The sequence below is a fragment of the Eretmochelys imbricata genome, chromosome 6 (genome assembly GCF_965152235.1).
Source record: "Eretmochelys imbricata isolate rEreImb1 chromosome 6, rEreImb1.hap1, whole genome shotgun sequence".
NCBI classification, from domain to species: Eukaryota; Metazoa; Chordata; order Testudines; family Cheloniidae; genus Eretmochelys; species Eretmochelys imbricata.
Genome location: NC_135577.1, coordinates 73,565,669 through 73,587,950, shown reverse-complemented (window position 1 = coordinate 73,587,950; position 22,282 = coordinate 73,565,669). Strand labels below are relative to the sequence as shown.

Genomic DNA, 22,282 nt, shown 5'->3' with positions numbered 1-22,282 from the left:
AAAGTAATAATCTTTTAAAACATGTATCAGGACATAACTTGAGGTGCTTAGAACAGAGTTCTCCTCCCAAATAATACAGATGTGCATTACTGTCTGAATACATTGTGGGATTTTTCTCCTTCTTTGTAGCACCTGGTTTAAGTCTTTATAGGAGGCAAGACACCAGACTAACTGGACCAATGGTCTGTTCAGGAACGGTAAGGCCTATGGTATGTTTCTTCATGCATATGGTTTAAAATGATTCCTTCTGTAGAAACTTCAGTGAATCCTGCAGGTTGATGGAGGGTATGACCATGTTCATGATCCAGTCTGTGATGCTCACTAGCCCAAAGTGTCTTTCCATTTTTGTCGCACACGGTTGTGTACCATGATGCCATCCCACATCTATTCACAAATCCTTATGATTCAGGCTATCTGGCATCCAAAGTATAACTGGGACATGGTACACCTGTGTGTGTGTGTGATATTGCATGTACTACTTCAAGCCTCACTAGCTTGGGTAAAGAGACATATGCATCTTTGGAACTGTTCAGGAGTTGTTGCCATTCTGGGTTTCATGTACTGCCGCCTTAAACTGAGAGCCAATTCTCTGCCTGCTACAGGGATATCTGAAAGGTAACTGCCATTTTTTGTTTCAGTTATGCTGCAGCAAGCTTGAGTCTGACCTGCACCCTCCTGAGCAGTGCAGGCTGGGGGCACAACATCTGCACCCTCCAATTCTAAGTCTACCTGGCCACCACATAAGCTAGAACAGCCTCAAGGGCTACACTAGCTTATGGCAGTTCCTCATACCCACCTATGGGACACTGGTTCAAAATACCCAGAAGACAGAGAGCATTATCCATATCCCCATCAGCCTCAGGATTGCCCTTGACACTCCCCTGCACCAAGTACTGCAACAGGATCTTTTATTCTGCCACTGTGCTGTTCAGAGGTATTCCTGGCTGGGCAGGGGGAGCATCCACCTGTGTTCTGGATCAGAATGTTACATGTGAAGTCACTGTGATCTCTTGATATCTCTCTCTCATCCTCCTCCATGGAGGCCTTATATTTGTTCTTTCTCTGTTTGAGTTCCTAAATCAGAAATAAGTCACCTTGACTGAGATATACATATTTCCTTCCTTGTGTGTGAGGGAAAAAACAACAAAGAATGACAAAAGAAGATTTCGCTCAGAATCTGTGACATCACCATCATCCATATCAGGTTGCAGTCTGGCACTTGTAAAAGTCACATCAACCCCACAGACATATTTCCTTAATTTCAAGGATGTGATGGTAAGGAAAGAGTTTATCTGTAGTGCTCTGATTTACATGGCAGTTTTAAGCACCAAAAAATCAGACTACCACTTGGGACCCCAGGCCCTTGTGCTGTTTTGGCAATTCACAAGCCTGCCTAATCTCCCCTTCTAGATGTGAGGCCAGAATGGGAAGAAGCCCATACCCCAATCCTTCCAGTGAGCTCAGGATTCCAGTTTTCCACAAAGCCCCACAAACTGCCAAAGTCAGTTCTGATTGCCTCATTGAAAAGCTGAGTGCTAGTTTTTCCCAACAATGCGCTAGTTGCCATGAGCTGTGCTCAATCTGTAGCACTAAGGTGAAAAGTTTGTCACTGATGTGGTACAAAACTGTGTGGACAATTAATAGTGTCTCTCTCTTTCCCTTGTAACAGATCAGACTAAAGCCAGTACTTCAGTGATCCCTTTGTCTCCCAGGTTGTGTCTATGTTAGGGTTTGGGGGTTGTTTTTTTTTTTTTACATTTCTCTCTACAGCTGTCATTGGTTCTGCTCCATTGCTGGCAGCAGTGGTAAGAGCATAAGTATAGGCCTTGAGTCTGATTCTCAGCTTACACTACTATAAATATGGAGTAACACTATTGACTGGAGATTTACTCCAATGTATCTGAGATCAGAATCTAGCCTTTGTTTGGAATCCATTTGGACTTTTGACTAAAATCAAGCATGTATAATCTTGTTTAATCTTATATAAACCTGTTTAAAAGCCTGTGCAATGTTGCAATAGTTGCAATCCATGGGTTGCCTTGATTAACTAGACCTAAGGCAAAATGTGTGGGGCTAGAGAGAGGTGTTCCTAATGGCTGTGCTGCATAAATTCTGGCATTTGCTTCTGCTGGAGGTCCATTGGAGCTTGAGTCTCACCATTTTTAGCATGGCATACTTCTTGGGTTATTTTTAAAAAAAATTCCCTATAAAAACACTGCAGGTTTGGAGGACAAACCTGAAGAATGTTAATTGATTAGGGAAAGACCCGCAGGAATTTCACAGACTGGGGAGAAACTGAAGATTTTTCAAGATCTCCATGAGATTTCCTTTCTCCCCGCTCATCAGCACTTACTGTGTGTGCTTTTCAGGACTAGAAAATCCTCAGGCCAGAATCCTCAACACACAGCTACACAGGGAAAGCTCATGTGAGGAGCGACAGTGTTAACTCAACATCCTCATCAGAAAGTATAAAACCTTCTGCAAAGGCCTTTAGAAGCTTTATTACTTCATATATTTTACTGCTGCCTGTAATGAAAGGGTTACAGTCTCATAGAATGTAACAGTGCGGGCTGACTTGGCTGGAACAGACATTAACTTCCACAGTAAATCTGGCAGGAGCTGGTAATTACAGAAAAAGCAGCCAGGGGTCATGGCCAGCCAAGGCTCTGGGGTAACAGAGCAGAAAATCAAAACAGAGGGGGAGGGGAAATCATGTTCATCATAGTCTTAGGGCTGAGGTCGGTCTCCTCCAAACTGTCAGGAGCCTGTTGTCAATTGTTATGTTTAAAAGGAGCCCCTGGAAGATGAGGTAATAATAATGTTAAACATTAACTGTGTTAGTGCTCCCACTGCACTGTAAATTCACCTCCACCCCAGCACAGTTGGGAATGGCAGAGCACTTTGTAGAGACAGTCAGAAAGTGCAGTTTTCTAATTTTGCTTTTAGATTTGTCCCTTTCTCCACTGAATTGTGGCACTAACCCTGGACTCAGGCTCCTGCTTCTTTGATTGTGTACTCCCACTTCAGAGCCCTGGTTCAGCTCAAAGGTCACTGTCCATATGCACACAATCCTCATCCCACCATTGGTTCCGTCTCAGCAATGGGCTAATGTCTGTCTGCATACTTGCAGTGTTGTTTTCAAGGTGGTGGTGAGAGTGCTTATCCACTCACTCATTAACATCAGGACAAAGTCTCAAATGCAGAATGGCAGAGAATGCGCTGACCTCCTCATGATAAAGCCTTGGAAATAGGGAGATTGACTATATGACTGCCTTGCAGGCTTCCTGTCTTGCATGGAACACTGTGTGTTGGAGCAGCTGCCTTCTCTTATTTTGAGGGCTGGACCTTCTTCCACACTTACTATTACTGCTTCATAACCCTGACCGCTATTGGGTTTGGGGACTTTGTAGCTCTGCAGAAAAACGAAGCTTTGCAGAAGAAGCCACCGTATGAGGCTTTCAGCTTCATGTACATCTTGGTCGGTTTGTCTGTGATTGGGTGCTTTCCTAAACTTAGTTGTCCTTACGTTTTTGACTATGAATTTGGAAGATGAGAGGCGGGATGCAGAAGAGAGGGCATCCCTGAGGAGAGTCAGGAACAACATCCACCTGAAAGCTAAGGAAGACAGTAAGATCAGAGATGCTATTTTTCTACCCATAGAAGACAGAACAAGTCAAAAGAACCTCATCCCACTGATGCAGGAAGACGCTGATAGACCAAGACGCCACTCTTCAAACTCTACCGCCAGAGTCCCTTCCTTCTGCACGTGTTTGTGCTACAGACCGCGGCTATGTGAGAGCCCTGCCCCCTCCCATCCAGAGACCCTCAGCTGCCACACCAATCCCGTTTACTATAATTCCATTTCTTACAAAATCGATGAGGTCTCTCTGAGCACAAGGGATCCCACTGGTTTCTCCTCCCCTGGGAGCACTTTATCGTCCAACAGCCCCAGCTGCAGGGAACACCACCGCCTGCGAAGGAAATCCATCTAAATGTGCATGCTCTTTGGGAATTTTTACTCTGAACTGTATTCTGCTACTGAAGTCATACTTTGAGGATAAATTATTAACTGATAAAAAAAAAGTGCAATTGCAGAGTCCCGTACTCCAGAGTCTCGCCTTACAGCTAATCTAAATTGAGGCCTGTCATATGGCTATATCTCTGAAATACAAATACTACCATGTTTCATCCATGAAGATGGTGGGGACAGGGGCATGGCAGTGTGGGAAGAGGTGTAAAATGCAGATCTGTTTACAAACTGTAAAATTCACCTTCCCCTGAGTAAATCAGAGGCTTTTCAGCATCCCTGTGGGCTTCTCTCACACACAAGCAGACTCTCCTGCTATGCTGTTCCTTTCCCACCCCCATTTAAACTCCTCATGTCTTAACACAGTTACTGTGGTTAAACACATGATGTATCATTACAAGAACAATATGAGACAGACTGGAAAGTTGGGTTCTACCCCTGGCTGTGTCAGTGACTTGCAGCATGTCCTTGGGCAAGTCACTCACTGTAACCTCTCTCTGTCTCATTTTCCCCATCTGTAAAATGGGGATAAAAAACCCTACTTTAGACATGTGCTGAGCCTTAATTAATTCATGTTTATAAATAACTTTTGTTAGGAACTTTGAGATGCTTTCAAGACAAAGCCAACAGAAATGTAAAATATTATAATTGATAGTAACAATTAATGAAGTTTAATACACTTTCAGGTGCATCTGAAGTTATACTATCCTCTTGAAAAAGTCATCACAACATATAATTCTACATGCCTTATACACAGTCTGCTCGCTTGTTTTGCAACTGTGTTCTGCTTCAAGGAACAAGCCTCGTCACTATCTCCTCTAGGCTAGAGACTAGAACAAGAGCCCCTTTAGCTGGAAACTGGACTCCCATCTAAGGCTGAGTGACCATGGATAAAGCTGGAAAAAGTGGTTTGTTTACTCATTACACTGTAATTAACTGCGCGCATCTGCCTCTTTTAGTGCATTATATGTTGTCTAACTGAAGCGGAGATACACTAAGATGGAAACCATCTTATTAAAAACTCAGGGCTATGAACTTACTCAGAGAAAAGGGCATTGTAGCACCAGCAAGAAGGTCCAAGCGTCAGCTGAAGGTCAGGAGCAGCACTTCTGTCTGTGGTTTCCAGGCTGTCTGACACTTGCTGACTCAATTTAGTCTTTAAGAAATGTTGGTTTTACAGTAAAATGCCCCACACCTAAAATTTCCATTGGCATATTAATGTCTGAAATTGCCCTTTTGAAGATAGCTACTGCTAAAGGTAATTGGGCCTGTTCTGTGTTCTCTGAGCCTCATGCCAATTTAGAACTGAATGTTTGTATTCATTTTTCATGTTCCATTTTCATTAAGATGAGAAATTTTTTGGAAGGTTGTGTGGACTAGAGTCCAATCATATGCCTCCATATGGTCCTCATTTATCTCTGTTCAGGTACTAGTAGATCTTAAGCATCTGTGACAAACCATGAAACACGGGGCCAAGGTCAGAGGTGATGTGTGAGGTGATATAACTTGCACATCATTAAGAGGGCGTAAGGGATTTTTAAGTTGGTAGAAAGTGTAAGAAAATATAAGTTAAATCCTTTCCTGCTGCATGTTGCTTTTCCTGATGCACCTCTGTCTTTCAGCCCATCAGCATTTAAGTTACAAAAATGTAGAATTATGTAAGTGGCAGATTGGTCCCACTGTTGTGCGTAACTTTCCTGGCTTATACGCTACCTTGGTGGAATTAGCTAGTGAAAGGATCAGAGTCTTCGCTCCCACTCCTTTACCTAGAGGCCTGCCTGACCTCGAGGACTCCTCTTTCACTCTCCTGTGTGGAAGAGTCATCCTAACCCCGACAAGGCTGGGCCCAGGATTCCTGGGGGGCTAAACTCCCAACCTCGTCATGGTCATTTAGGTCAGGGTCTAGGGTGTTCCCACTCCATAGTGCTCTCTCCATTCTGATTGCTTCCCTGACCCACTGGGCATTACATATAGTTCAAGCAAATACGCTTTATTAAACAGCAATCAATTTAAAAAATAAGGAAAAAATGGGAATGGTTAAAGGAAAACACATAACCCAGCTCTGTGGCATGGGGACATTACAACCAGCATCTCTGGAATGTAAGGGAAGTTGACGACCTGTTCCTCACACGGCCCAGGCCTCCGGCCCAGGCCCTGGTTATGTTGCAGGGATGCTGTGGGTCAGACACTTAGTCTGGCGGTGGCCACACGCCTTCAGTCTCTAGATGGCAGGGCCCCTCTTCCCAGCATCAGGGCCCCCATCCCTCCTCCACAGTTACAATCCCCCTCCAAGGTTGGCCTGCAAGGCCTCTTGGCTGGGGCGTCTCCCTGAACTGGGCCCACTGCCCATAGTCCCCCCTCGCTCTTCTGAGCTGCTCACACCAGCTCCAGCCCCAGCTCCACTCTGCCTCAGCACTACTGCTGCTCTGCCTCCAGCCCCCTGGGCTGCTCCTTCTGGCTCTGGCTGGTGCAGCTCTGCTCCCCAGCTCAGCCCAGGCTCCTGCTCTCTCCTTAGCTCAGCCCCACTCTGGCCGAGGCAGCTCCAGCCAGAGGTGAAAGTAAGCTGGTATGCCCCGGTACGGCGTACCGGCAAGAGCCAGTGCACCGTACTTGGGCAGCCCGGCTTCCCCAGGGGGCAATTTAAAGGGCCTGGGGCTCCCAGCAGTGGCTGGAGCCCCAGGCCCTTTAAAATGCCTCCAGAGCCCCACTGCTGGAGCCCTGGGGTAGCGGCTGCAGGGCTCCGGTGGCTATTTAAAGGGCCCGGGGCTCCCCTGCTTCTACCGTCCCGGCCCTTTAAATAGCTGCTGGAGCCCCGCTGCCACTACTCCAGGGCTCCAGGGGCTATTTAAAGGACCGGGGCGGTAGAAGCAGGGGAGCCGCAGGCCCTCTAACTGGCCCCCAGAACCCTGGGGTAGCGGGGGCTCCAGGAACTATTGAAAGGGCCAGGGCTCCAGCTGCCTCTGCTGCCCCAGTTCTTTAAATAGCCGCTGGAGCCCCGCCGCTTCCCCAGGGCTCCGGCGGCTAATTAAAGGACTGGGGCAGTAGAAGTAGGGGAGCCCTGGGCCCTTTAAATAGCCCCCGGAGCCCCAGGCTGCTGCTGCTACCCCAGTGGGGGAGGGGGGAGCACTTACCTTACAGGGTGGGCTGGGGCTGGCTCTGACCCCCTCAGCCCCACCCCCTTCTGCCCAAGGCCCCGCCCCTTCCAGCAGCCAGAGCTGGCCCCAGCGTACCAGTAAGTCACTGGACTTACTTTCACCCCTGGCTCCAGCCCACATGGAGGTTGGGACCCCTGGCCTCCTGACTCCCTCATTAGTCGGCCCACCCTGTCAATCAGGCTGACCTGGAGTGTTGGCGTCTCCCCATTGTCCCTGGGACTGTCAGTCTCAGGTCCTGGTCTCCCATCAACCCTTCCCCTTTCTTTTGGTACTGGGAGATGGCCAACCAAAAATCCCCACTAAGTTTTAGTAAGAGGTCGACCTCACATTTAGTTAGACTCCCTTTCTCCCACTTGTACCCACTTACTGACATGTAGTTTGCACCACTTTACACATCACTTTGGAATCTAGTTGCATATATTCATTTTACTTACTTAATTTGACAGAACATTGAATGTGGTCAGAATGCCTAGCTGGCTGCAGTGACAGCCTGAGTGTGTTGAGATGAGACTCTAGTTCATTACACAGAAAGGATGCCAGAGATCAAATTTAGGACAATGTGAAAATGAAAAACACAGGTGGCTCAGGTGACTGGTGATAGGAAATAGACCTTTTGCTCTGGATCACTCATTCTAATCTCACCAGGCTGGTAATGATCTAACTTAATTGTTATGGGTGGCTGTGATTTGGAATATGTGAAATGAATTGATGGTCTAAGTCCAGTTCTTTGTGGACAATAAATGAATTGCTTCTGAAAAGTAAGACTAACCCTAACCTTCACCTCAAACTGAACCTTTTGTGAGGTTCAAAAATTATGATAAAGTTTTAGTTTTCATGTTCACTGCTGCCTCTGCACACCTGGTTTCTTGCTGGAAGCCAAAGTACCAAAATACAGTGAGAACGGCTGTTCGTCTAGTATTTCTGGCTGGATAAAAAAACCAGAAATACTAGAAGTCTCAAGAGAGATTTTTCTCATGAGATTTCTAGCCCACTTTTGCAAACCAGGACATTCAGACTGTCAGAATAAGCTTCAGATATGCTTTCAAAATTGCGGTGCTTAGCTGAATTGAACCTCTGACTCATTTGAGGTTCTTCCATCACTAGGCTGACAGGTGCCCTTGTCACAGTACTACAATTTGTCCCCTTATTTGTAGTCTCTATAAGGCCAAAGATTGAATGGACTTAAGAGAGTCACTGCTTTCTCACCCTGAGAGGCAGTCACTCTGTAACAGGGTGCTGGCACATTGGTAGGACTTTGTGTAGGAAGCTTGCACTATGGCCCAATATGGTTCTTGTTGTCTACCAAAGACCTCCATTCCAAAGACTGTTAAACAAGCACCATCTACAAGCATTCAATTCACTGAGGGTGGAATTCACCCCTGTGCAGAGGACCAAGGTCAATGCACCCCTTAAACCCTATTCAAAACATAACACATAAAGACACAAGGAAAATAATAGTACAGGGATCTTACAGTGATGTGGGAATAATTTTTATTTTAACCCTCAATACCATTTTATCTAACCTCAATGTCATGATTCAGCATTTCTAACATAAATAATTTAGACTAACAAAAGTAAGAGATTATCGGGTTTATGTGGGATGAAGGTAAATATGAATTTTGTAATGTGGCATAGATGAGAGGTAAATTATGGTGAAATGGGCATCTTGATCCCACCTTTAAGGAAAAACCGAATCCTCTACCACAAAACCAAGGCTGACTCATTGCTTAATGAACTGAACATTGCTCAACAAAAGCTCAGCTCTGAGTTCCTTTTTTATATACTGAATGTGAGTCTTGATGAAGAACCACAAAATTGCACTTTGCCTTAGAAACGCCTACTGCATAGTAGTAATAAATCCCAAAGGTAACAAAAAGGTCCCAGAGGAATTGTTTATTTAACCTTCTTAACCTCCTCCCCCGCTCCCACCCAGTACCTAAACCCACTCATGTGCTTATTGGGAATTATGAGGTAGGTTCCCAGGGTCACTGCTTTTACATTGTGGTTCCAAAGAAGTGTAGAAACTGTTCTGTTCTTTCCTTGTACTTGTTAGCACCACTGACAATGAAAAAGAGAAAATATAGGCATAGCTTAAGTCTCAGTGGAGCCACAGCAAGTTACTGTTATGTTGCACTTATAGACCATTCACAGCATCTTTCATCCAGTGATCTCAAAGCACTTTACAAAGCTGCATAAGTGTTATTATCCATATTTTACAGATGGGGAAGCGGACCCAGAGGGTAAGGAGCTGTCTAAAACTGGAGAATTTTTACAAAAATGGTGAAACTGCTCCAGAGTTAGCAAGGTCAAAAGCCCTAATGCAGATAGCTCTCCAGCTTCAGCAGCAGAATACCAAAAACAGCTGTTGGAGCCACAGACCTGTCTACATAGGAGCTCCAAACCTTGCTAACACCAGCTGCACCAACATGAGCAACAGTGGATTTTTTGTAAAAATTCTCTAACGCAGAGAAGGCCTCAGCAACTTGCCCAAGATCACAGAACCAGTTAGTGTCAGGGTCAGGAATATTCTTGTTCCCTGCATGGTTCAGGATATGAGTAGACCATTGGGCTGGAAGGTTGGAATCATTTCTTGGGAAGTGAAAGGGGGAGACCTCTCTTAGAAGACCTCAGTGCTATTACTGCAGAGAAATATTCCAAAAGATTGCCCTGTAGAACATGATCCAGATGCTAGAGTGAATTCAGTCTGAAACACCTTGATTCCTTTTGCCTCTGGAAACATGTTACAGCGGATCTACTCCAGCTCCTAATGCAAGAAAACAGTGGTGCTAAATGCCCAGGAAGCCTTTTGCATAGAAAAGCACCACTTTTTGTCACATTCCATTATTTTTAAACCAGTCCTCTCACCAATTTAGCCTGTAAGCTCCTTGGGGCAAGGACTGTCTTTTTGTTCTGTGTTTTACAGAGCCTATCACAATGGGGTCCTGCTCCATGACTGGGGCTCCTAAGCACCACGGTAATACAAACAAATAATAATACATTGTCACCAAAATCATTATAGACCTAGGTTAGGACAGATCTCATCTGTGAAGATTTCCACTAGTCATGTAAATAGATGTTTGGTAATTATTAGTGCAGAGCAGAGGGGCTAAGTTTGAAATTGCACTTTACCTCTATGTAGCCCTTTTTCTTACCCTTTGACCTCTCAGTTTGAATGCTGTTGACAAAGGTTTTCAACAGCCCACTTTGATTACAATATCTCAGGTACCCACTTCAGTAAAAGTCAGTCAGTAATAGTCTGTGTGCTTGACTCCCTCACCTTGAGTCTCCATGGGTCTGGTTGACAGTGTAGTCATTGATGTGTGAAAGCCAGTGTTCCCTTGCTCATTCATTTGCTTTCAACCCCCACACTCCATGGCCATTGAAATGTTGCTTTTGGCAGGAGCTAGGAGGTAGGGGAGGGACAATTAGCATGAAAACTCATTGTTTTCAGAATGTTTTTCTTAATGTCTCAGAAAAAAAGAAGGATCGGGTTGAAAGGTCATTTGACCTCTTTGTTTTCTTTGGAGTGGGAGATTCAGACTCTTCAGAAAATGTTTTATTAGTTCTTCTGAATTTCATTTTACACTTGGGTTTTCTCTCTAGGCCTTGCTCTTTGAAGGCACCAGCAGGCAGTGCCCATGTTTATCAAATAGGGGGTTATTTAAGGAAAAGAACAACATCTAACTCTTGGCTAACAGAAAGCAGTTCTTTTGTATTTAACTTCAAAAATAAGAGACAAAATTCCACTCCCTTACTTTCAAGGGATTGAATAGCTCAGGGGATTGATAAAAAGGGTATAGGGCTTTTTGCCATTGGGGGTCAATTTGTCTTCAACTAAAGTCGATATTAACCAAAAGTTGTTTCATTCGCTACTGAGCAGAGAGCAATTCAAAATAGGTTTGTGGCCTTAATGAAGTTCGTAGTGGACAGAGGCTCGTATCACAAATTGGCACAAAGTTGGATTCTTGATTGCAGTCTCAGCACACAAACTACTGAATGAGTGGACCCTACCAAAATCATAGCCATGAAAAACGCATCACGGATCATGAAATCTGTTCTCCCCGGATGAAATCTGGTCTTTTGTGTGCTTTTACTCTATACTATATAGATTTCACAGGGGAGACCAGCATTTCTCAAATTGGGGGTCCTGCCCCCAAAGGGAGTTGTGGGGGGTCACAAGTTTATTTTAGAGGGGTCATGGTTTGCCACCCTTACTTCCGTCCCATCTATAGGACTGACCGGGGCAATTGTCCCGGGCCCAGCGCATTGGGGGGCCCTGCGCTTCGGAACGTAAGGTCCAGGGCAGCCTGGGGAGTAAGCAGGGGGCCTTGTGCCGGCAACAACGAGCAACCCAGACCCAGCCTGCCCCGTTCCACTCTGCCCCACTGGCTCCCGGCGTCGCTCGGGGGAGGGGGTGGAAGCCAGAAAGAGGCGGGGCAGGGGCTTGGGGGAAGGGGTGGAATGGGGGCGGGGAGAGGTGGGCCAGGGCAGGGGAGGAAGAGGCAGGGTGGGTGGGGGCTTGGAGGAAGGGTTGGAGTGGGGGCAGGCCTAGGCCAGAGCAGGGGGTTGTCCTGGGCCCCACACCCCCTTAGGGACGGCCCTGCTTCTGTGCGGCCTTTAGAGCTTGGTGGATGGAGAGCGGTGGCTGTTGGCCTGGCGCCCAGCTCTGAAGGCAGAGCCACCGCCAGCAGCAGCGCAGAAGTTAGCGTAGCAGTTCCGCACCCCACACACACACAATAACTTTGCGACCCCTCCCCCCAACTCCTTTCTGGGTCAGGACCCCTACAATTACAATACCATGAAATTTCAGATTTAAATCCTATGATGGTGAAATTGACCAAAATGGACCGTGAATTTGGTAGGGCCCTGCGAATGAGCATGGTCATAATATGATCCTGGGTAGGCAGTGTGACCTAGTGCATACAGCAGTGGACTAGGAATCAGGAGGGCAGGGTTCAATGCACTGCTCTGTGCTTCAGTTTCCTTATCTGTAAAATGAGGATAATGAAACATACATCCTTTGTAAAGTGCTTTGAGAACTACTGATGAAAAGTGCTATATAACGGCTAGGTGGTATTATTACTTTGAGGTGGTCAGTCCAGGTCAGGTTTGGGATACTCTTAAGTAGGTTGGTGTGTGGAAAGCTTGTGCTGCCACGTGTTATGCAGCTAAATAGAACACATCAGTTTTTAGTTCCCTCAGTTTAGTCTTTTCTAATGAGCACCATGTTCACCAAAGTAAAATGTAGCTTAAAAAAAATTACTTTCAGGGTTGTTTAGAGTGACCATCCCTCGGCTTCAGTGAAGCTGAATTGCCATAAGCAAATAGTGCTGCCTGCATCCAAGAAACAAATCTTAAAAGCTGCATCCCACTCTTTATCAGAACAAAGCATAAAGATGTACTGTAAAGCGGGGGGAAAGAAAAGGGAGACTGGAACAACTGGGGAGCAAGGAAAAAGGGAAGGGGGAAAAGGGTAGCAATTGTGGGGTAGCAAAAAAGAAGAGAAGCAATTAGAGGACAGGAGGGAAGAGAAAAACAGATACCTGATACTAGAAGAAGAAATGCGGAGAGCAGGAAAAGCATGTCAGACTGTGGACATGAAAGAGAAGGAGCGAAAAGTAGAAGAGAGGAGTGGTCTGATTAGATATGAGCCACAGTTGTGATATTCAGCTCTGCAGTGCATATGGTTTAGATTAGAGTCAGAGGCTGAGCCAGGTCTAGCATTTGGATTTGATGGCATCAAATACTTGCAAACCCTTCTTGTGAGATTTCAACCCAAAATGTTGGCAATCTCATGAAGATCAGCTGTTCTTGTGAGATTTTCTCCATCTTGGGCCACACTAGAAGCACATCAGAAAATAGGCCCCCCTAGTTTTGGATCTGACCTGGAACCAAAACCATCAAAATCCGGAATCAAAAGTGATTTTGATGCAAGAATCCAAATATATACCCAACCAAAATGTGAATGGAAGAAGATGGATTTCAATTTCAGGATCTAGTTTGAGCCTCTCTCTAGTTATGACCAAAAGACAGAAGATCATTTTGGAGTAAGGGATGGATGAAGAGAGGTTCAGGGCACCATTTATGAGAATTGCTGATTAATTCTCCCTACAGATTGTCAAAAGAAAAGAAAAGCTCCTTTAACATGTCTTCCTATTCCTATTTCCACCAAACTGGTTCAAATGTCCTCCTAGGAGATGGTAAGAAAAGGAGGGAACACTGCTGCATCAAACAGGTATTTCTGTTTTTTGTGCCCTTAGGTTTATTCTTTTCCCAACTGAACTGGCACATACATCTCTGCTTAGAAGCTCCTTCTGCTTGGGATCAGCAGTCCACTAACTGCCCTCCCCTACATACACACAAAACCATTATTTCTCTAAGCCCTGGCACGGAGGTGGCTGCACACAAACGTCCCCGCATCAGAAGTAGCTTTAAGATTTGCTCTATGACTTCATGAAGAAGTAGGCCTCTGTCCCATACTTTCTCCCTACATTTTCCAGTGTGTGATATGTAACATGAAAAAAATAACAATAATACTTAGCTCTTACATCAAACTTTTCATTCTTAGATCTCGAAGTGCTTTACAGAAGAGGTCAGTATCATCGTCTTTACTCACATGTGTGTAAGTATTGATTCAGTGAAAGATATATTTGGTGTTGGTAAAATGTTCATAACTTATTGCAAAGACCTCAGCTGCAAACACAGTTTTCTTTGTCGGGGGAGGGAGGACCTTCTGTTATTAAGGATCCACAATCTGCTCTCCATATTTACAAGTTACCACTCTCTTCCTAAAGGCTGTGCCTTGGGATGACCTTCCTCCAGCTGTGAGGGCCAAGGATTCTCCTCAAGAGATTGTCCGACAGCACCACTCCTAAATGAGTAAGAAAGGATCACTGCAGACTCATATAAGGTGCTTCCTCCCCCAGAGGTTGATCCGAATGCCTCTGTAGTGCTCAAAGTCCTGTCAGCCCCAGGAAGCAAGAGGCCAGCCTGGATGAAGCTTTTCTTTACAAAAAAAAGGAGCTTCGCCACCCCTTTCCCCACTAAGATATAGTCTTAGTATTCATGGAGACACCATCCATTTTGCAATATGGCACAGCCCTGCGTTAAAGGGCATCAGATACCTTGGGATAAATGGGGTCTCATGTCAGCTGGCAGGGAGAAAATGGATGGTGCACATTTATGTCAGGGGATGCCATAATGCTTTGTTTAAGCAGTAGTGTTGGTAGCTTTATGGGTTTGGCATGACAGATCCAGTTCTACAAAGAAAAATCCATTGAGAATTATAGCTTGAATCAGTGTGAGTTTTGGAGGTAGGCAGTATATGTGAATGTGAGCCACAAAAACAAAATTTTGACCCTCTTTTCAAACAGGGTGACCAACGCCCTGGCAGCTCTGTAAAGCGTTGACTCTGTTACCTAATCTCCAGCTGTGGGCCCTGCTTCGTGCCAAGTCTCCTTTGGCTCTGTCTAGTAATAATCGTTTCTGGAGTCCAGCCAGGGACTACTGCCAGTTCCAGTCACACTCTGCTAATGCAAGAGGCAGAGTTTATTAATTCATCGCCAAGGCCCATTGTCTGGGACACTGCCTGGCTGTTTATTTACTCCAATATGGTCTGTATTTACTCAGACAGAGCAAGCGAGGGGACATTGTTTAACTTTGCAAGCCCTTCTGCTGGAGTAGAAATGTGACCTTATGCAGGGCTCCAGATAAATGTTCAGAACTTGTGAGTCTTTTTTTAGTAGTATGCCCTCAGATAACTCTGGTAGCTAGTTGCCGAATTGTGGCACAATGTAATAAAAGGAAATCTCATAACAACGTTCTCATATGAAATGTTTGATTGGTTTTGTCTCATCGAAGCTAAAAGGAGAAAAGCAAGTGTGTAGCCTAGAACTAAGGACATAAAATACAAACTCTAAGCTAGGTTAAGTTCCTGCCTTAAAAGAAAACCACAAGACAGGACATGTAGAGCTGAGGCTACACTCTATCTTTAATTGACCCGAGTTGTAGGGTTGCCACCTGTCTGCATTTTACCCAGACAGTCTGGTTTGTGGCTTCTGTGTCCAGGTGCCACTTATGGTTGTCAGGTGCCTGGGGAAGAGACAGAGAAGGGGTGGGGCCTCAGAGAAGAGGTGGGGGCATGGGCAGGGCCTTGGAAGAAGAGGCAGGGCAGGGGGCAGGGCCTCAGGGTCCGGTTACCAGCAATTAGAAATGTGGTAACTCTACGCAACTGTGTCTTTGGATTTTGGGGGGAGGGGCTAAGATGGGTAGGGGATGTTACAGGACACTAGTATATTTGCTATAATGTCTAAGGGCACATCAGGAGAAGGCACTAAGGCCCAGTCTACGCATACAGCTGTTGTACTGGGATGGCTATTTTGGTTAGTGGTGTGATTTTTTTGGGTACTGATATAGTTATACCAGGACAACCCCTAGCGTGGATGCGGTTACGCTGGTATAAAGGTGACTGAGGCCTACTCTACAATTAAAAATTAGATTGACCTAGCTATATCACTCAGGGCTGTGAAAAATGTTGTGCCCTGAGCGCTGTGGTTGGGCCAAAGCAATGCCTGGTGTAGATGCATCTAAATCGATGGAAGAATTCTTCTGTCAACATGGCTACTGCTTGTCAGAGGTGGGTTAACTATACTGATGGGCAACCGCCTTGTGTTGACGTAGCGCCGTAGTGTAGATGCTCCCTACAGCAGCACAGTGGTGGCTCCGTCGTGGTGCCGCTGTAGTGGCAGCAGTATAGAGACACCCGTAGAGTGCTATAGCTTACTACCCGGCCCCAATGGGAATAGCTATACCATATAAAAGCACTTTTACTGGTATATCTCTAGCAACAGTATGCGGATTATCTAAAGTGCTACAATGTTTGTATGGTTTCAGAGTAACAGCCGTGTTAGTCTGTATTCGCAAAAAGAAAAGGAGGACTTGTGGCACCTTAGAGACTAACCAATTTATTTGAGCATAAGCTTTCGTGAGCTTCATCGGATGCATACCGTGGCCCTTGGGGGAAGGGGGAGACAGAGTGGCAACCTGAACTGTGTATGCCCTTGTTTGGGTTGATTTAAGTCAGAACTTCTATGCTATTGTAACACAGTTTTGTATTTAATTTCCTGTGTTTGTAACTCAAGCCGACTTCCAGTGTTGCATGTGTGAATGTTTGTTTGGGTTTTTGTAAGGGCCTTTCAGTTGTTGGAAAGCATGAGGATTTTGAAATAGCTGTTAACGCTAAACTAAAAGCCTGATCTTCCTTCCATTGTGGTCAAATGATAAAACTCCCATTGATTTAAAACAGGAATGGCTGTTGAGCCCGAAGGGCCAGATTCATCATTGACCGGGGGCGGGGCGTGTGCTGCCAGATCAGAATAGGAGCATTTTACTGCCACTTTGCACAGGTGTAAATGAGCACAGAAGGAGCAGGGCAGGGGCAAATCAGGCCATGTCTTCATTTGTGTCTTGTTCTTTTTAACAAATCTGGTAAGACGCCTCCTACTGTGAAAACAGCAATCATGCTCATCAGCACTATCAGCAACCACTTCCCACCCTGCACACACACACTTTGTGTATGAACAATCAATACCATGGCACGCATATGAAATCTGCTGATGGGGTCCTGACTCCTATTCTTTCAGGAGCTATGAGAACAATTGGCTGTCCAAGCTGAAAGAAAGGGAGGGTTACATCAACTGGGAACAATCCCAAGAAGTGCACATGGGCTCATCTTGCCCTGCAATAGCATCTACCCTTGTGAGAGTCCCCAGAAAGACATTACATTGCATTGCTGTGGTAATGTTTGTTTGCAGTGCTGTTTGGCAATTGTAGCTGTGGTTGCCAGTTGACCCCCGCCCCCACTCCTGGTACGGTTTCACGTCAGGTAACACATTGGTTTTGTTTCAGTGACACAGTGATACCATGGTTGGCTGTGCTCTACAGTAGCACAGCCGAGTCTTTGTTGTGCTGTCAGCAGAGCTATTTATACATTGCAACTCTCCTAAGGGCTGCTTCCTGTGTTGTTGTTCTTCCACAGGCCAAAGCAGTCTGCCCAGATATGTGTAGTAGCTAATGCCATTCATTTGTTTACCGGTATTTTCCTGTGTGGAGCACATTATACTTGTGCTGTGTGAACTGTTCATGCTCCCTGTTCATTTCTGGATGTAATTTGAAGTGTTTATTCTTAGCTTTATAAGCCCCCGAACGGTTAGCTCCTAGGTTCCTCTCAGATGCGTGATACTGCAATGGTTGAGATTATCTGAGATGCTGGTACCAACATACCTCTTAGTTTAACTGGGAGGGGTCTGGGGGCAGGGGTACTTCTGTGAGGTAGAGTCTATGGGCTAGTCTACACTGGCAGTGCTAACGTGCTGCGACGGCAACGCTTTAACGTGGCTTGTGTTTGTCGCAGTGCAGCGCTGGGAGAGAGCTCTCCCAGTGCGCTAAAAAACCCACCCCCACGAGGGACGTGGCTCCCAGCGCTGGGACACTGTCTACACAGGTGCTTCACAGCGCTGAAACTTGCTGCACTTGGGGGCGTGATGTTTCACACCCCTGAGCGAGAAAGTTTCAGCACAGTAAATTGCCAGTGTAAACAAGCCCTATAACTTGCCTCTCCCACTGGTTCACTTGAGCCCAAATTTGTTGACCTTTAGCTCATGCATGCTGCAAGTTCACTTTATTTCCCATGCTTTTTCTGGGATAGGTTGGGACAGGTGGGCTGTACTGAGTCATGTAGGAAGCCTAGTTTGGGGTGAATTGGGGAGGACATTACATTATTTTGGACATTGGTCCTAATTTGTATATTGTATTAGTTAATTTTTAAACATGCACTCAGGGCTCTAGATCTATTTTTAAATAAACCAAAATAGAAATAAATAACTGCTTAGTATGGGTTTTGATGTCCTAGAAATAGCAAATCAGGAGGGAACACTCTACTAACCTCAACAGAAAAAAAACTGGACTGAGTGAAAACAGGCTCTGAAAGAAAAAGGAAGACACACCAACATGGATTTTAGAAGGAAAGGGGGAAGTAGTATAGGACTGAACAAAAGAGACGAAAGAATGAAAGCAGGAGAAAATGATTTTGAAATGTATTTTATAGAAGATTTTATGCTCAGACATTGCAGCAAACCACGTTGCACATGCATTTCCATTAGAGACAACTATAAATATGTATGTGGAAGGGAGTGGTAATTGGACAAAGGATACAGGTTTCTGAAAACTAATACTATAAGCTGCTCTAGCATTTGCCTGCATTGTTTGTGCCAGCCAATTCATCCCTGAGTACAACAAAAGTCTTTATGTGTATCACATTAAAGACTACATGCAATTGAACTGAAAATGATGCTCACTTTCCTGAGTAGTGAAGGTAGCTCTTAAAAAGACTGGGATTTTTCAGCTTGGAAGAGAGACGACTGAGGGGGGATATGTCTAGAAAATCATGAATGGTGTGGAGAAGTGAATAAGGAAGTGTTATTTACCCCTTCACATAACCCAAGAACCAGGGGTTACCCAATGAAATCAGTAGGCAGCAGGTTTAAAATGAACAGAAGGAAATACTACTAAACATAATGCACAATTAACCTGTGGAACTCATTGCCAGGGAATGTTGTGAACGCCAAAACGATAACAAGGATTCAAAAAAGAATTAGATAAGTTCATGGAGAGTAGGTCCATCAATGGCTGTTAGCCAAGATGGTCAGGGAATGCAATGCCATGCTCAGGGTATCCCTAGGCTCTGACTGCCAGAAGCTGGAAGTGGATAACAGGGGATGGATCATTTGATGATTGCCTGGTCTGTTCATTCCCTCTGAAGCACCTGGCATTGGCCACTGTCGGAAGACAGGATACTGGGCTAGATGGACCTTTGGTCTGACCCAGGATGGCTGTTCTTATGTTCTCCATCTGTGGCAGTGGAAGAGGGAGACAATCAGGAGGTCTGTGGGGGCAAGGTTTCTGAAGGGGTTAGCACATTTCTACACAGAATGGCTACTGGATACCACCCCAGAGGTAGCTGCATACAGATAGTGAATCCTTATATCTTCTTCAGCGCTTACAGTCAACAGTAAGCCAGACAGTCGACCACAGCAATCGTTCGCCATTGGGTCTGTTCCTGCACAACCGCAAAGGCTTGATGGCCTGAGAGTCCAACATCAGAACAGACTTGATGAAGCCATGAAATAGGGGATCTGCCTCTGGGCCTCCTCCACCCCTCGGTTGGTGGAATTTTATCCCGGCTGTTACAAGCCACCCAGAGCCGTTTATAAAATGCTTTGGGATCCTTCTGCATAGAGTGAGCTACAGGGTTCAGTTTCTTTGCATCCCCAAATGTCTGACCAACACAGGGACTTATATGAGATCCATTTGGCAGAAACTCAGTCAACACAAGTTAGAGGTTGCTGGTGGGTTGAAGCAAACACCTAGTGGGCTTGCACAGTGATGTTTGTCCTGGTTGAGAAGGATCCCAAAGTGCTTTACCAGCTGCATATAGGGGACATCATTGTACATGTCATATTCAGTGATTGCTTTTCTCATTAATGTTACAAAATTGTGGCCACTTATTGCATCCTGGTTGTCACGTGCATGGCATCCTGGAACTTAGCACAATAGTGAGGAAAGAAGTCTGGACCAAAAGCACAGGCATCTACCATTTGGACCAAAGGAAATTCTCTTTTGTTTGCATAGTGTCTGTGACAGGCCACTGAACAGGTTTGATTCTCTACCATGGAGCTCAACTGTACAATACATTTTTAGCCAGTGCATTATGATAAGTTCACTAGCAAACCCAAATAGCTTCAGCGACTGAGGCTGGAATATAGAGTCTTTCATTTTAGATTGCTAGTTCAGATCTGGCCTAGACTGCTATACCATCTGAAGGCTGTCTAGTATCTGATGTGAAAAAATTTGCAGTCCATTTCCTAGTGAACAGCTGTTCCTATGTTACAACCACCACCACAACTGACTTTAACTGGAAGTCTTGTTTGTAGTCTCAGAAAATAAGACAATAACTGAATAGACATAGCGACTAAACTTCACCCTCTTCACTAGAGGTGATCCCTCCAAGTCATGGTTGAGGCATATTGACAGGTCACCGTGGGGAAGCTTGCCTTTGTCATTCCTGTTCTGTGGGGAGGACTCAGCTTGCAGAGATGTGAAAGGTGCCAGACTGACAAACACAACATTCATGTAAAATCTGTTCTTTAAAAGAATGCGTCCTGTGCTGTAGTAGGTTGTACACCATCTGGTTGAACTAGTTGCTGAAGTGGGAGTTCTTATAATTGGCTGGACCCAAACAAGAGACTCACCCGTTTTCATTAAGTGTGATTTAGCATAGGTGTGAAATGTCCTCTTCTTCCGTGTCTGGTTTGTCAGCCAGGAGATGTCTGTTCCAGAAGCAAAGGTCAAAAGTAGCAGTTAGTGTGTAATGTTTGCTTTGTATAAGACCGAAGACAGGGGCTGCACTTACAGCCCATAAGGAGAGAATACATTGTGGGTGCAGTGTTGGGAAGTGAAGAGAGTGCAGCTTTGGAAGTGGACAGCTGGTAAATGATGGGCTGATGCTTGGGTAGTTAAAGACTAAACCAGAATAATAAATAAATGTTATAAAGAACCGGGCAGGGAGTATTTCTCAACCATGTAGCAGCAAAGAAATGGGTGCCTCAGGGGAGTACTGAGTGCACAGCTCAGCAATTCATTAACTACAGAGACTGGAATGATTAAAGATTTCATATTAAAGACTGAGGAGTGGCCCCATGTAAGGCCAGATACCCACCACTCCACCTTCCATGCCCACAAGGGTGGGCACCCTACTAGTACCTAAACAAGGGGCAACCCACCTTTCCTGGAAGTCAATGGGAGTTGTATTCTGCTAAGGTTCTTACACTGTGCAAATCACTGTAGCATATGAGCACCTACTGTTTTGCTGCTAGCATCTACAAGAGCAGGATCAGACCCTAAACGCACGTTTCATTGGCGCTACATTGGATAAAGGTAGGCTCCACGTCCGCTTTCTTGCACAGGCAGTGAGTGGCAGCCTGCTGGGTCAGCTCTAGATCCCTGGCTTCCCTGCGACTCTCACATTGTACTACTTCTATTTTTGAAGATCCTTCTGAATAACATATAGAGTTTCAGACCATGGGGAATTATGCTATCCAGGCAGCTGTGGTTTATTTGTGTCGAGGTAGGGGCACTAATGTGTATTTGGCCATTCAGAATCACAATTCTTTCAACATCTTCTAAATCTCAACTTCATCATTTCTACAGAAATGGTGTCTGGTAACTATTTCAACAGCTTAACCCTTAAATCACTGGATTCCCCCCACCTTTACCACTCCCCTGAATGCTTCTCTTTATGTGCATATGTGTTTATATGGTACAGAATGGCTTAGTCTTCAAATGGTTAAAAAAAAATCTTGCACTTAAAATTTTCCCCCATGATCAGCTGGTGACAGGGCTGCCTACTTTCATGCAGTATGTGCCTTTGATTGTAAAGCATTGGGTACAGGCGTATTTCTTTCACCAAAGCTTGATGCTTCTACAATTCTATCTTTTCTCCAACTAATATTTCCTTCAGTTCTCTGAGTTTTCTTCCCTTAAAGCCTTCAGTTTTGCAGCCCTGCCAAAATGTCTGCATTTTCTTAAATTCTCATTTCCTCTGGCACTCACTTCTTGCTTATAGTTACAGTAACTTTTAAAAAAAGATTTTACATTGAGCCCAATTTCCAGTCTGTAATCTTCAGTTTTAATATTGCTTCACTGCTGACTTTATTCTCATGCTTCTGCTTGATGCAAATGTACCTGCTTCAGTTTGAAAACAGTTATTCACTTCAAAGTCAGACCTTTTAAAAAAACAACCAGGGGTGGGTGGGTGTGGGGGGGGGGGTGGAGGGAAGGGGGTTGATGTGTTCTGGTTCCTTTTATTAACTTAATTTTTATTTGCTGTGCAAAGGCTTAATTTGTGTTTAGTTTTGTATCAGATGTTGCTGGTTACCCACATCTCTTCTGCCTTGGCCCTCACTGTGCTGTTCACAGAATTAGCATTTTGTGTATAATTTGTTTTCTTCTGCAGGTACACAAATATGGTACTTAAAAAAAAATC

General features: G+C 45.0%; 1 protein-coding gene and 1 pseudogene across 1 annotated transcript in view; both read left to right on the top strand.

Moving 5' to 3' along the window:
• Positions 1 to 556: 556 nt before the first annotated feature.
• LOC144266556 (potassium channel subfamily K member 9 pseudogene) lies at positions 557 to 3,992 on the top strand (annotated as a pseudogene).
• A 9,794-nt stretch (positions 3,993 to 13,786) lies between these two features.
• The window catches only part of BUB1B (BUB1 mitotic checkpoint serine/threonine kinase B), a 138,147-nt gene continuing 129,651 nt past the window's right edge, over positions 13,787 to 22,282 (top strand). Inside the window, exon 1 of the mRNA XM_077818906.1 lies at positions 13,787 to 13,804. The gene's annotated coding sequence lies outside the window, so the exon portion shown is untranslated. The remainder of the gene's footprint in view (positions 13,805 to 22,282) is intronic.